We start from the raw sequence: 13,225 nt of genomic DNA on the forward strand, positions 1-13,225 counted from the left end.
AGCCGAGACGAGCTCCCCGCCTTCTCCGGCCCCCGCAACCCTGGCGCCCTCGGCTGTAGTGCATGCCCTTCCTCCCCGCGACACCGAGGGCGGCGCAGCTCCGGGATCTCGGCTCCGGCAGACTTCCGGGAGAAGGAGGCTTTTCTTCTCCAAAATCCACCGGACTCTGGATGCTCTTTGTTTTTGCAGTGGAAAATTACAGTTTAAGCACATAGCCGTGAGCTGCCGGCTTCACTTCCTGGAGGCTTTTTTGTTGTGTCCTGAAACTGGGAATCTCTGCAGGTCATCCGTGTAAGTGGGACCGTGCAGCGGTTCCCACGGGGGTCGTGCGGCTTCGCGCCTTGAACCTCAGCTGATGCCGAGGTTGCGTTTCTCTAGATCCGAGATTTCTCCTCTGGTGGGCTAACATCGCCAGTCTTGACAACATGGAAATGATTGTGTGCACGGTGGGGGTGGAATATATATATGAGAGATTTTTAGCCCTCCCATAAAATAGTTAAAATATTCTCTAAAACAATAACAATCCTAAAAAGTGAAGTGTTATTTTTTTCTGGAGTACTGTTTAGTCGGTGGAACTATGAAAAATAACATTCACTAGTTCATCTATAGTCGTTATACTGCATAAAGCAACTTGATAAAATTAACAGCAATGGCGAAAGCCCAAATGCTTGTTCTGCATGTCTTGTTTTAGCGTGTTTAACATTATGTCATGGGTTGTAAATCACACGTCATCTGCTCTTTGTGTGTGTTTCCCAGTTCTTTCGCCAGAGAAGCAGAATCTCTGCTCCAAAGCAGAGCAGTTTTAACACTTCCTCCCAGAGAAGTTCGACTTAGAGAGTTCCCAATACAGTTATAAAGGCGATGCACACAGGGTGTCCTTCCCAGAGACAGTTTGCTTCGTTTTCTTTTAAAATAAGTTAAAGGCTAGGAAATCACAAATTTAAAATTAGCAAGTCACTCCAGAACCAGAACGAGGCAGCTTTACAATGGAAAGGTAATATAATAGACAATACTGAATTTACAAAAATTGGACCTTCGGGCCATGTCTGTCACACCTATATAAAATCAAAAGATAGTGTGATGAACATTGTTTATTTGGTTTTTTTTTGGGGGGGGGTTGGTTTTTTGAGACAAGGTCTCATTATGTAGTTGAGACTGAACTGGAACTCACTATGTAGTAGCCCAGGCTGATCTTGAACTCACAGCGATCCTCCGCCTGAGCCTCCCAAATGCTGGGATTACAGGCGTGTGCCACCAGGCCCGGCTGTGATGAATGTTTTAATAAATTACACCATCAGTAGTAATAAGGCTGTGCCTTCATGTTGACAGGATGTATACACAAATGGAAGCCATTTTCCCTAACCCTTGTCCCTGTTGCCTTTTGTTGCTTAACTCCCTGGGATTTGGATATTCCCCATCGGAGGTTCCATGCAGGAGCCCATGGGATTGTACTTGTCTTCTGGTCCTATCTGTTGGGCCTGATGTGCTGTATCTTAAACTTTTCATTTAGTTATGGCTGTTTAGAATTGGGAGGTTTCATGTGGAAAGCTGGACTGTCTTCTCTGAAATACTAGAAGACCCGGCTGCCCTAGGTGGGACTGGGCTGGATCTGCATAGCAGGATTAGACATGGGGGTGTCAGGCTGCACTTCGTTGCTGTCCACCACTGACCCTGCCCTTCACTGTTAAGATACCTGTCTGTCCTATGTAGGTGCTCTTCCTACTCCTAGTCCAGACAGACTGCTTCCCTCACCACTCTCTGTCGTGGAATTATTACAGTCAAACGTGACCAAGAAATGCTAGAATCTTCACCTGATATACATTAAATTCTCAAGTCTGGATTCCCAGAAATGCATTTAGGCAAAGTCAACCAATCAGAAGTTGACTGTGTACATTTCTGGAAGACAAGCACTAGGCAATGTCCTGATTTCTGCCATTCTGCATTTTCTTACGGTGCAGAGGGATGTGGTAGTGATAGCATGTGTGGTCTCAGGACAGAAATTTGGAATCCTCAGAAATTTGGATACCTGCTTATTACTTGATATGTGATGTTAAGCATCTATTTACCATCCCTGGGTTTGCTTCCTCCAACACAAGGTAGTTACCGGCATGCCACTAAAGTTTAAATTAGTATATGTGAAAAGCACTTGGAATAGTACCTGGCCAACAGTAACCAATGAGAATAGCAGTTTCCCTTACTCTTGGGATTTGTTACTACTGTGAGTGCTTGAGGATTCTTCTTAGATCTTTTCCTTTATCAGTAGAAAGGTTGGCAGTAAATTTCCTGGGATATTTACTTACAATTCCAGTTTTGGGTCCCTCGCCCAAGATTTTGATCCAGGGGGACCCAAAGGAGGCCCAGGGCATGGGTATTTCACAATTATTTCTGGAACAAGAGTTCTCAGACCATGTTAGGGAGAGCCCATCCTGGATTATCCCCGTACAACCATTCAAATGAATGAGGCAGAGAACCAGGGAGGAAGCCTGGGGCAACTCCCTGGCTGGTCCTGGCCAGCGTGCTGACCCTGCAGCTCCATCTAATGCCCTCTCTGGACCCCAGGTGCCTCCTCATCAGTTCATAGGCATTTATCGAGCCCCTACTAGAAATATGCAGAAGTGAACACTGGCATTCAGGGCTAGGTGAAGTGGTTTCTGGCCTTAGGGAACTCAGGAAATCCAATACAAAGCCCAGGGCTCAGGATTCATGTTCCCTTCCCACCACAGTTCCTTTAATACCATCCCTAATGCCACCTTCTTCCCAAAGATGCTGCTTAGTGACACCTCCCACCCAGGAGTGTGCATTTTCATGTCATACTACGGAGCTGGGTGTAGCAATCACTTCTGCATTACACCCAAACACTTAGTCCAGTAGTTTAGGTGCTCATTAGATATTTTTAGAATTTAATTTCCTAGGGCAAACTTGTCTTGGGGAATTAGTTTGCATTCATTCATCAAATAGAAAGCATCTTATAAGAGCAAGGCACAGTTTCAGAAATTGGGTACACAGTGGGGAACAACATTAAAATCCCTGCCCTTGTGGGTCTTTCGATGGGGATGACAGACCATATAAACAAGGTGGAATTTTTGTCAGTTCAGATGTTATCTGTGCCCTGACATCTGCTGCAATCTTGTTTGCTCTGTGACTCCTGCTCCATTTCTCTGCCAAATGGACTTGTTTCTTAACTGTGGCCTATATAGCCCTCACCCTGGTGTGACTTTATCTGTAGCTAGAGAGCTCCCCTCTCATGCTGTAGCTTTTGCGCGTCTGTGTGCCTGCTAGGCAAGCACTCTTCCACTGAGTTACACCCTCAACCCGCTTGCACTTTGAATCTGGCATCTATGTCTTTTCCAGGCTGTGACCAAGATCAAGCATTCCTCTCCAAAAGCCCAAAGCTTCCACAAAGTCTATGGTGTCACCAGGCTAGCTTCCTTCAGTTTGTAAAGAAGGTTTTTCTTCTCTTTTAAAATTTATTTATTTATTTATTTATTTATTTTATTTTATTATTATTTTTTTTTTTTTTTGCAGTGCTGGGGATGAACCCAGGCCTTCACACATGCTAGGCAAACGCTAACCACTGAACTACACCCCAGGCCCGCTCTGCCCCACCTTCTGCTTTTCTTGTCTGATGGGAGCAGCTCTTGAGATTATTCTCAGTTAGAAGAAAACCTACACATCATGGTGAACAATGGTAAATCACCAGGTCACTACGAGTTCTAGGGATTTTCTTCTCCAGTCATTATCATGGCCAGTATTTGCTTGGCACACATGTTTCATTACATTGTTAGGTGACTCAGAATTTAATGATCAGTTGTTTTTTTTTTTTTAAATTGAAAGCCAGACTGGGTGGCACATGCCTGTAATCCTAGCACTTGGGAGGCTGAGGCAGGAGGATCACTGTGAGTTTGAGACCAGCCCAGGCTACACAGTGAGTTCCAGGTCAGTTTCACTACATAGTGAGACCCTGTCTCAAAACAAAAAAACAAATAAATAAAAATAAAAATTGAGACACAGTCTCACTACGTGCTTCAGGCTGGGCCTTGAAGGTGGAAGATCCTCCTGCCTCAGCCTCCCAAGTGCTGTGTTTATAGCCCTGTACCATCATGCCCAGCTAATGGTCGATTTTGATTCGTAGACTTGCCACATTTAATTTGCTCTATAAGTAGCTGGAGAAACCTACACATGACTACACATACTCATATATAAGACAAAAATGGCACAGGCTGGCTGGGGGCGGTGAGTCACCCCTCCTGGGGAAGCTGTTTGATTTGGTTTTTTGCTTGTTTGTTTGTTTTTATTTTTTGTTTTTTTTTGGGGGGGTGGATTCTGAGACAGGGTTTCACTATGTAGTTGTGAAGGACCTGGAACTCACTATGTAGCCCAGGCTGGTCTCGAACTCACAGTGATCCTCCTGCCTCAGCCTCCCGAGTGCCGAGTGCTAGGATTATAAGCGTGGTTATTAGTGATTTCCATCCTTAATTGCTTTGATTATACTTCGACTTAGTTTTTCTCAAAGTGAGCCTCAGAAATAGCACTTGTGGAGTTACGAACACCTGGCTGTTTGATTTGTTTTTGAAGGCCGAACAGAGCTGCTGATGAGGAGAGATTTCTAAAGTATCCAGAGAACATAATCTGGGACTCCAGAAGGCTAAAGGACTCCAGCTAGCCAAAGAGGGATGAGGAAAAGACAGAGAGTGAAAGGGAGCAGGATTGCTCATTAGGTTGGTGATAGTTGGGTTACAGGGCATTTTTGTGCCCCATCAGTGGAAAAACCTGAGGAGGTTCCAACAAACTTCTGAGATTATTTTATTGATTCAGAGAAAATATAAAGTTTAATACAGCTGAAGATAAAAGAGGGAAGCTTTTCATTTAGAACCAGAAATTTACATGAGTTGATGAACAACATAAAGCAGCTTGAAGGTGAACCCTAAACTGCTTGACTAAGGCAAACAGTATTACCCTGCCTTCCGGCTTCCCTTTGTTATCTAACATTTTCTACAGTACAAACATTTGGGCAAAGACTGAAAAAGATGCATGGAAAGTCACAGTCATAAGAAATGTAAAAATATCAAGTTGGGCTGGATGTTGGTCTTGGTGCCTTTTCTCACAGGGACACTGTTGGGACAGGGAGGAGGGTGGCCATGAGGTCACAGACCTGGCCCTTGAAATCAACTTTGAACACTTCAGGTGGCTTCCAAACAGATACTTCTAGATTAATCATGGCCAACTATGGATATCATGAGAGGAATTTTCTACAAGCTTTTTTGGATATATTTTCAGTTTATTTTTTGCTTTTTGAGACAGGGTCTCTTGAGGCAGTTCAGGCTGTCCTTGAACTCAATATGTAGTACAGGCTGGCCTTGAACTCACAGTGATCTTCCTGCCTCATCCTCACAAGTGCTGAGATTACAGGTGTGTGCCACCACCCCGGCATTTATTTTTTTATTTTTACTGCGGTGACGGTGACGGGTAGTAAGTGAAAACTAAGTGATGTTCCCTAATATGGATGTCAACCATTTAGAAACAGCCAGCAATTTCCAAAGGAACAAATATCTCCTGCTGTTTAAATAGCTAACCTCACAGCTGATTGAGAAACTGCCCGGCAGGTATTCTGAGTCACCATGTGATTCTGAATGTGTCCCTTGACCTCTCCCCAGGCTGATGGGCAGTTAATGTTTTTCCTTCCACTAACTCATGATGGTTTCTTGGGGATGGAAAAAACTAATGTTGCAAAAGTCCAGTGCAAATTTTTTAAATGCTGCAGGAAAAATCAGGTATAAAACTCTTCTCTTTTGTGAAATACAGCTGCCATGTGAAAGACACAGGGTACACAGTCTTCTTGGCTCAGGGACAAAAATATCTATCTTTCTGTGACTGAGAACCAAAGGTGGGGGACCCGGGTTGCGATTCAGTGGTAGGTACCTGCCTGGCAAGCACAAGATCCTGAGTTTGATCCCTGGTGACCACGCCCCCCCAAAAGTAGAGCAACACCAAGGAAGATTTTAAGAAAAGAAGCAGAGGGTTCTTTTCAGACTTGCTAGGCAATGTTGTTCTTTTCCGACTTCTCCAGAAAAGAAAACATGGTCAACATAAAGATATTTTATTTCTTGCTGATGCTGATATAAAGAGACTTGAGCGTTTGAATCTCAGAAGCAAGCCCTCTCGGTTTTGCCTCTCTGAAATGAGCAGCATGGAGTGTTCCTACAGGAAGCTTTGGCTACTGTTATAAATATCAGCTTCTAGAAGGTTACTTGACTGAATATTTTTGTTCATTCCTAACTGTTGTTCCTGCCTTAAAATATACATATACCATGCCCCTTGTGACCTCACATATGTATGTGACATACACGTACAGGTACTGGAATGCCTTCTCTCCTTCACAAACTATATGTGCAAAACTTGTTTCACAGCACATGGTTGCCCTAAGCAGCCATTTTTCAATCAGCGTATTTCCTGTTTGCACATCTTACCACTGTTGGGCTTATAGAGTTGCAAGTCAGGCTGAGATCCTAATACTGGGCAGGAAATTGTGTAAAGTTGCAGCAAGCAAACGTATGCATTCATTTTTTTCTTGGTGGGAAAACATAAAACACACAACCCCACTAAACCTATTTGGAATGGTCTTTGTCACAGATAAGTCCCAGAGTGCTAAGGTGATATAGGAAGCCAGCAGACGGACCTTCATAGTGAGCAGAAAAAAAATAAGCCCATACTCCCGAACAGCATAGAATTCTGAAGGAATTAGTGGGGGACAAGGAATCATTCCTAAATCACCCACTAAAGTTCAAAACATGCCCCTTCACACAAGGGAATATGCTTTGTAGTGGCTACCAGAAGAGAATTAAAGTTTTAAAAAGTTGTTTTCGTTAGTTGGGTTTTTGGATTCACCAGACTATCAATTTTGAGGCAACTTTTAAAAATACAAATGTTGCAGGGGGGATTTAGCTCAGTGGTGCCACCACCTACCTCGCAAGCACAAGGGTCCAAGTTTGATTCCCCGTGCCAAAAAAAAAAAGCACACAAATGTCTGTCCTCATATTGAGGTACTATTCCTATGGAAAGCTTGAAGAACCAAAAAACTAATTTGCTTACTGTGTTTGTCAGTTTTCTATTACTTAACAAGATACTTAGGACAGTCAACTCAAAAAGACAAAAGGTAGAATTAAGAAGGTAGTTCATTGGTAGACTGTACATATGTGAGGCCCTAAGTTCAATCCTTAACACCAAGAAAATAAAGAGAAAAGGTTTATTGTGGCTCACAGTTTTGGAGGGCTGTCTGTGGTCAGTGGGGCCTGTGACAAGACAGCATACCAGAGTGGGAACACATGACAAAACCATTCATGTCATGGCCAGGACACCAAAGAGAGAGGTGGGAAGAGACGGATTTGTACCATCCTCTTTGAGGCCATGGCCAGTTACCTGAGATCTCCCACTAGGCCCCACCTCTTAAAGGTCCCACATCACCTCCTAAAATCACCAAGATGGGAGCTAACCCTTTACTTTGGACTCTGGGATCCAAATTGTAGCACTTATTCTTTCATTAATTTGTCAAAAAAACTCCATTGACTGTCTAAGATGTACCAAACACTGTGCCTAGTCCTGGAGATACAAGTATAAAGACGACCCAAATTCTGCCTTTCAGGATCCTCCAGCCCATTTTAGGCTCTGTGGGTGTGGCTTTGCGCTAATTTGCAAAACTAGACTGTCCTTTCTGAACATCAAAATCTTAGACAAGTGATTTCTTAAAATTCATCAATAGCCAGTTCTCACTAAAAATATTGCATATCAAAGAGAATTCCCATGACCTACTTTAAAGATCTCATTTTAAAATATCCCTTAAACAACAAAAAACAAAAACAGGGCCAGGGATTTTGCTCAGTGGTTTCCACCGCTTGCCCTGCAAGCACAAGGACCCGAGTTCGAGCCCCAGTACCAAAAAAAAAAAAAAAAAAAATCAAAGATGTTCTTAAAATAGGTGGGATGAGTTAAACTGATAAGGAATTTTTCTCTTCCCAGATGAAACCTTTCTTCTCAGTTCTCAAGGAAACAGGATGTCTTCAGCTGATGTAATCTTATTCTTGAGCATCACAGCATCACAGTACCATTGAGGTCTCAGCAGTGACTGGAGACAAAAATGGAATTATGTTTTGGCATGCCATAGCTCACAACAAGGGTGCAGGCTCTTCCCCAGCCCTCCGACAGCTTGGTGTTGGTTCTGAGCCTGGCTAAGACAGGCCTGTGGCTTCACCACTTGCTCTGAATTAGGTTTCCCTCCTCCCCTTAGGCCAATGCTTCTCTGTTGGGGAAAGGGTTAAAAGTGGTGAGAGTGAAATGCAGGAGTTTGCTGAAATGACCTTGGCTGCTGCCTTTCTGCAGAGATCTTGGCTCTGTTATATAGACAGTCTGGAGTGCGCAGTGAGAAGAAAGTGTCCTCTGTGTCAGGCAGACCCAAGACACTGCTCTAAGACATGCAGGCCTGTTGGCATCAAGGCACTTTTGTGTGAGTGCAGGGCTTAAGAAACTAACAAATGGAGCTGGGGATGTAGCTCAGTGGCACCACGCCTGCCTCTTAAGTGCACGGTCCTGAGTTCAATCCCCGGTACTGAAAAAAGGAAGAAAAAGAAACAACCTGGGATGTAGCTCAGCAGCGTAGCATCTGCCTGGCAAGCACAGAGTCCTGAATTTCATTCCCAGTACCAAAAAAACCCAAACCACAAAACTTAACAAACTGGACACAAGCTGGGTGTTGGTGTTTTCTCGCTCACCTGCCAAAGGCTCTGTCTCAGAAAAGACCCTCCCCATCATATGTGGCCTTTGTGATACTGAAGTATGATTCCTCTTACCTGATTGCCTGGGGTTTTCCCTGGATGGATGGATGCATTACCCACATGTATTTAGATAATTGTAAGATTTTCTGTCACTCATTCTGTTTATGTGATGAATTATTGATTTGTGTATCTTGAACCATCCTTGCAAATGAAACCAATGTGAACCTTTAGAAACTAAAATAAAATACCCCTTAAAGGGCTAGAGGTGGAGTTTAGTAGTAGAGCACTTGCCTTGCATGCAGGACTTGAGTTCAGTCCTGGACTCCACAATAAATAAATAAATAAATAAATAAATACTTCAATAAATACTTCAATAAATAAATAATAAATTCCTTGGATAATAAAATTAAGACTATGAATCTTTTACTTTTGTTTATTTATTTATTTGAATCTTTTACTTTTAAAATGAAGTGACATTACTGAGCACTCATATGTTTTGGAAATCCACAGCAGCACAACAGAAAAGGTGAGTTTGAGGTGTAACATTTGCTGGGGCCTCTTCTCTACCTTAGAATCATAACTTCTGTTTTCCATATCTGAAAGGCCGATGAGGCTGCAAGAGGCCACAGAGGCAAATCCAACTGTCATGGTGTTCCAGGCTTATGTAATCAAATGGAATTGGCGTTTAGAGGGGAAAAAGCTCTACAGATAATAGGCTTGGATAGAACCTGGACATGGAGGCAAAAGTCCCTGGGATTGACCTTGTGATATGTACTGTGCATGCGCCAGTCCCCTTTCCTCCTCCGGGTCACTTGAGAAATTAGGGCATCATATGGGCTGATACTGAAGTTCTTCTAGCTCTAACATTCATTCTATCCTGCCGTGAAGGTGGCACTGTACCATAGGATCAGCAATTTTAATTCACTGTTTTGAGGTGTTTCATCAATGGCCAAAGTTGTTTCAATGCCAAATTAGAATACTGGCGGTGAGGCTTTGAGGTTAATAATTAACAAAAATAAATGAGCCATTTTGCACCTCAGTTAGTGCTCACCCTCTCCAACTTTCTGAACAGGAGAACCAACAAACAGCATTGATTAATTTACAAGCAAAGATTATTTTTGGCAATTAGGAAAATTGGACATTTCTCTTTTTCTTCAAATTTTTATTTTATTAGTATATGTTTGCAGTTATTATTTTGCATAATGATTACATTCATTAGGAGTTGGCACATGTACATAACACATCTTAATCTCTTTTCATAAATACTATCATACATAACTGTGCACACTTACAAATATGCATCTATGTAGCACTTGCCATCATATATGAACATTTCCACATAATAAAATTAAAATCACTAACTTTGTTTTTTGAGACAGAGTCTACATAGTCTTGCTATTTAGTTCAAGCTGGTCTTGAACTCATTATGTAGCCCAGGCTGGCCTCAAACTTGTAACAACCCTGTCTCAGCTTCCTGAGTGCTGTAACATTTATAATATTTATTGAGCACCTACTAGGCACCAACTCTAATTGGAAGCTTTATTTACATTATCAGTGATTTCTTGTTTGTATTGATTTCTTCTATTTCCAGTCTAAATGTGTAAAGCTGATTTCTCAAAATAGGGAAGTCTAAAAAAGTCTGTTGCAAACATCTTGTCTGGCAAGTACAGCTATTATCAGAGTGTAGGGACATGACAATTCATAAAAAGTCTCCTCATTTTGTGTGAAAGGTTGATGAAGCCCTTGGGAGTACATGCATTTGGTTCTGTTTGTATCTGGGGGCAGAGACTCTGCCTTCAACAAGAACTCCCCTCTTTTGGAGAGAGGAAAAACCTTGGAGTTTATGGAGAATGGGAGATATTTCCATCTCTAGTGAAATCAGAAAAAAAGGCTCAGTAAGGTCAAGGAAAATGTGCTTGGCAATGAGGGCTCTTTTTAATAAGTTATTGTGATATCTGAACCATGTGCTCTGGAAACAGGTTATAAAGTAAATGTTCACATGACTGAGACAATTCAGGTTCAGGTCTTTTGGTCTGAACCACACCAAAAGCATAGGAGTAATGAAATCTCTCTCTCTCTCTCTCTCTCTCTCTCCCTCCCTCTCTCTCTTTTTTTGGGGGGTACTGGAATCGAACATGGGACATTGTGCTTAAAAGGAAGGCAGCAGCATCACTGAGCTAAATCTCCAGCCCTGAAATTTCTTATATCACTAATTTCCCTCTTCTTTACTTATGCAGAACTCTTCAGTTGATGAACCATTTAGTAACATAAGGGATGTATTTTACATTGTGATGATTGTGCTACATATTTTCCCAAAATTCACAAATATAAAATGTGCTATGTTTTACTCATTGCTTGCATATGGAAAACAGAAATAAAAAATTGTTTACTTTGGCTACAACAAATATTATTTTCTTTCGATATCCTTCAGCCAAATCAAACATGCAGTTTCTCCAGATACCAGAATCATCATTAAACACAATGAGTTTCTTAACTCCTAGCTTCCCTTCTCTGACTCTCTTCCTCTTTTTTAATGACTCCATTGTTAAATAAGAAATAGATAATGTCACCTTTCCCAGTAGTACCAGTAGTATTCGTTGCTGTTTCATAAGTAATTTAGGAAAGTAACTGAAGCATAAAGAAACTAAATTATTTATTATAGTATTCTCCCCTACTGGATATCATTATAATCTTCAATATTAATGTCTTCTTACATGTGCAAGGTTGGGAAATTGCAGTCAGTGGATTAAACTGATTACCCGTGTGTGTAGCTGATCCTGATTTTATCATCAAGCCAACATAGTGCCTTGATTAATGCATGCATGGTCTAAATAGCTCATGTATATTTTGTATCCTTAGTCATTGTGATAACTTCTTTAAGGGGTTTTCTTCTAGGGTCATAAGCAGTTCGAGTCAGTTCTTAGAAGTCAAGAGCAGGTGCACCAATCAACAGCTCAGTGATAGGCACATTGGGCCAAGCAGAACTAGGAATGAGCCAAACAGAGCCATAAAAATCCTTGCTAGAAGCCGCTCCGGTCAGGCCAGGCAGCTCAAGTTATTTACAGGTTAACTCAGCAATCTTGATTAGGGGAACCTTGAATCAGTTAAGAAGTGTCCAGTGTGGATCCCATCAGGGAGCATGTATGGCCAGAGTAATTGAGAAGAGCCAGGAGCCTGGGCAGTGGGGCACACGCCTGTAATACCAGCTACTTGAGAGCCTGAGGCAGGAGGATCACAAGTTCAAGACCAGCCTGGGCAATTGGTGCAAACCTGTGTCAAAAAACTTTTAAATAGTGAATATAATCATTGTGTACTGCAGATATGTACTAATAAAAATTAAAAGTTAAAAAAAAGTTTGTAAAGGGGAAGGGGGTGCTAAGGATATAGAGCACTTGGCTAATATTTATGACGCCCTGCGTTTGTTACTACCCAAAAAAAGTGGAGAGAGAAAGAGGGAAAGAGAAGCGAGGGAGGGAGGAAGAGAGAAAGGGAAGAAGCGGAGGAGGGAAGGAAGAAAGGAAGGGAAGGCGGGAGGAGGGCAGAAAGGTAGCTCTGGTATGTTGCTCTGCAGCCAAATTGCAAGAGGGTGGGCAGAGATCATCTAGCAAATGGATGTCAGCAAAAGACAAGCACCTCCTTGCCTGGCCCAGCTAAAAAGAGGCCTACATAAAATTTGCAGAGAGCCCCCATCTCCCATCTGCTCTCACAGACTTGTGTGTTCAAGGGGCTGAGAGGACTCATCGTCTCAAAGGTGCGCCACCTCCTCCCAAGTGACCTGGAAGGAGAGACTCTCTTCACCCTCCTGGTTCCTGTGAATGTTCCTGAACTCCAACCCTTACCGTGCATTGTCTCTTAAATGCTCTGACCCAGCTCCAGGCCCAGAGCCTACGAGCTCCACCATCCAAGACACCATAGAATGTGCTGCCCAAAGTACCATTTCCATTGCTGCAGATTTCCTGCTTGAGAACATACAGTGGCTACTAAGTTACTCAAACTTTGTGTCCCCTCATAGCAACTGGGAAGAAGAAACAAGGAGGGAAGAGCCAGAGAGAAGAGGCTGGGACCAGACAAAATCTTCAAAGTCCCCTCCCCATGACAGACTTCCTTCCCCTAGGCACCTCCCAATAGTGCCATCAAACTGTGATGTCATCAATGGATCCATCCATCGATGTTGGAGCCCGCGTTATCCAATCATAAAGACCATCAGCAGGCAACTGAATCTCAGCACATGAAGTTTTAGGGGATACTTCAAATTCAAACCCTCATTATTCCATGGCTGCTTTTGCATGTGAGGACGTGTTGCTTTGCACACTTCTCCTCTTGGGACCTCCTTGTGATTGAGGCACAAAGCCCTGTGCAGTCCCTTCTTCCCCTCCATGCTGAAGAGTGCCCAGAGAAGCACCCATGAGGGGGTGACAGCACACCTGAGTCCCTTCTAGTGAATAAATGGTATCTACTTT

This window comes from Fukomys damarensis, unplaced genomic scaffold (genome assembly GCF_012274545.1).
Source record: "Fukomys damarensis isolate Sample0158 unplaced genomic scaffold, DMR_v1.0_HiC HiC_scaffold_38, whole genome shotgun sequence".
NCBI lineage: Eukaryota > Metazoa > Chordata > Mammalia > Rodentia > Bathyergidae > Fukomys > Fukomys damarensis.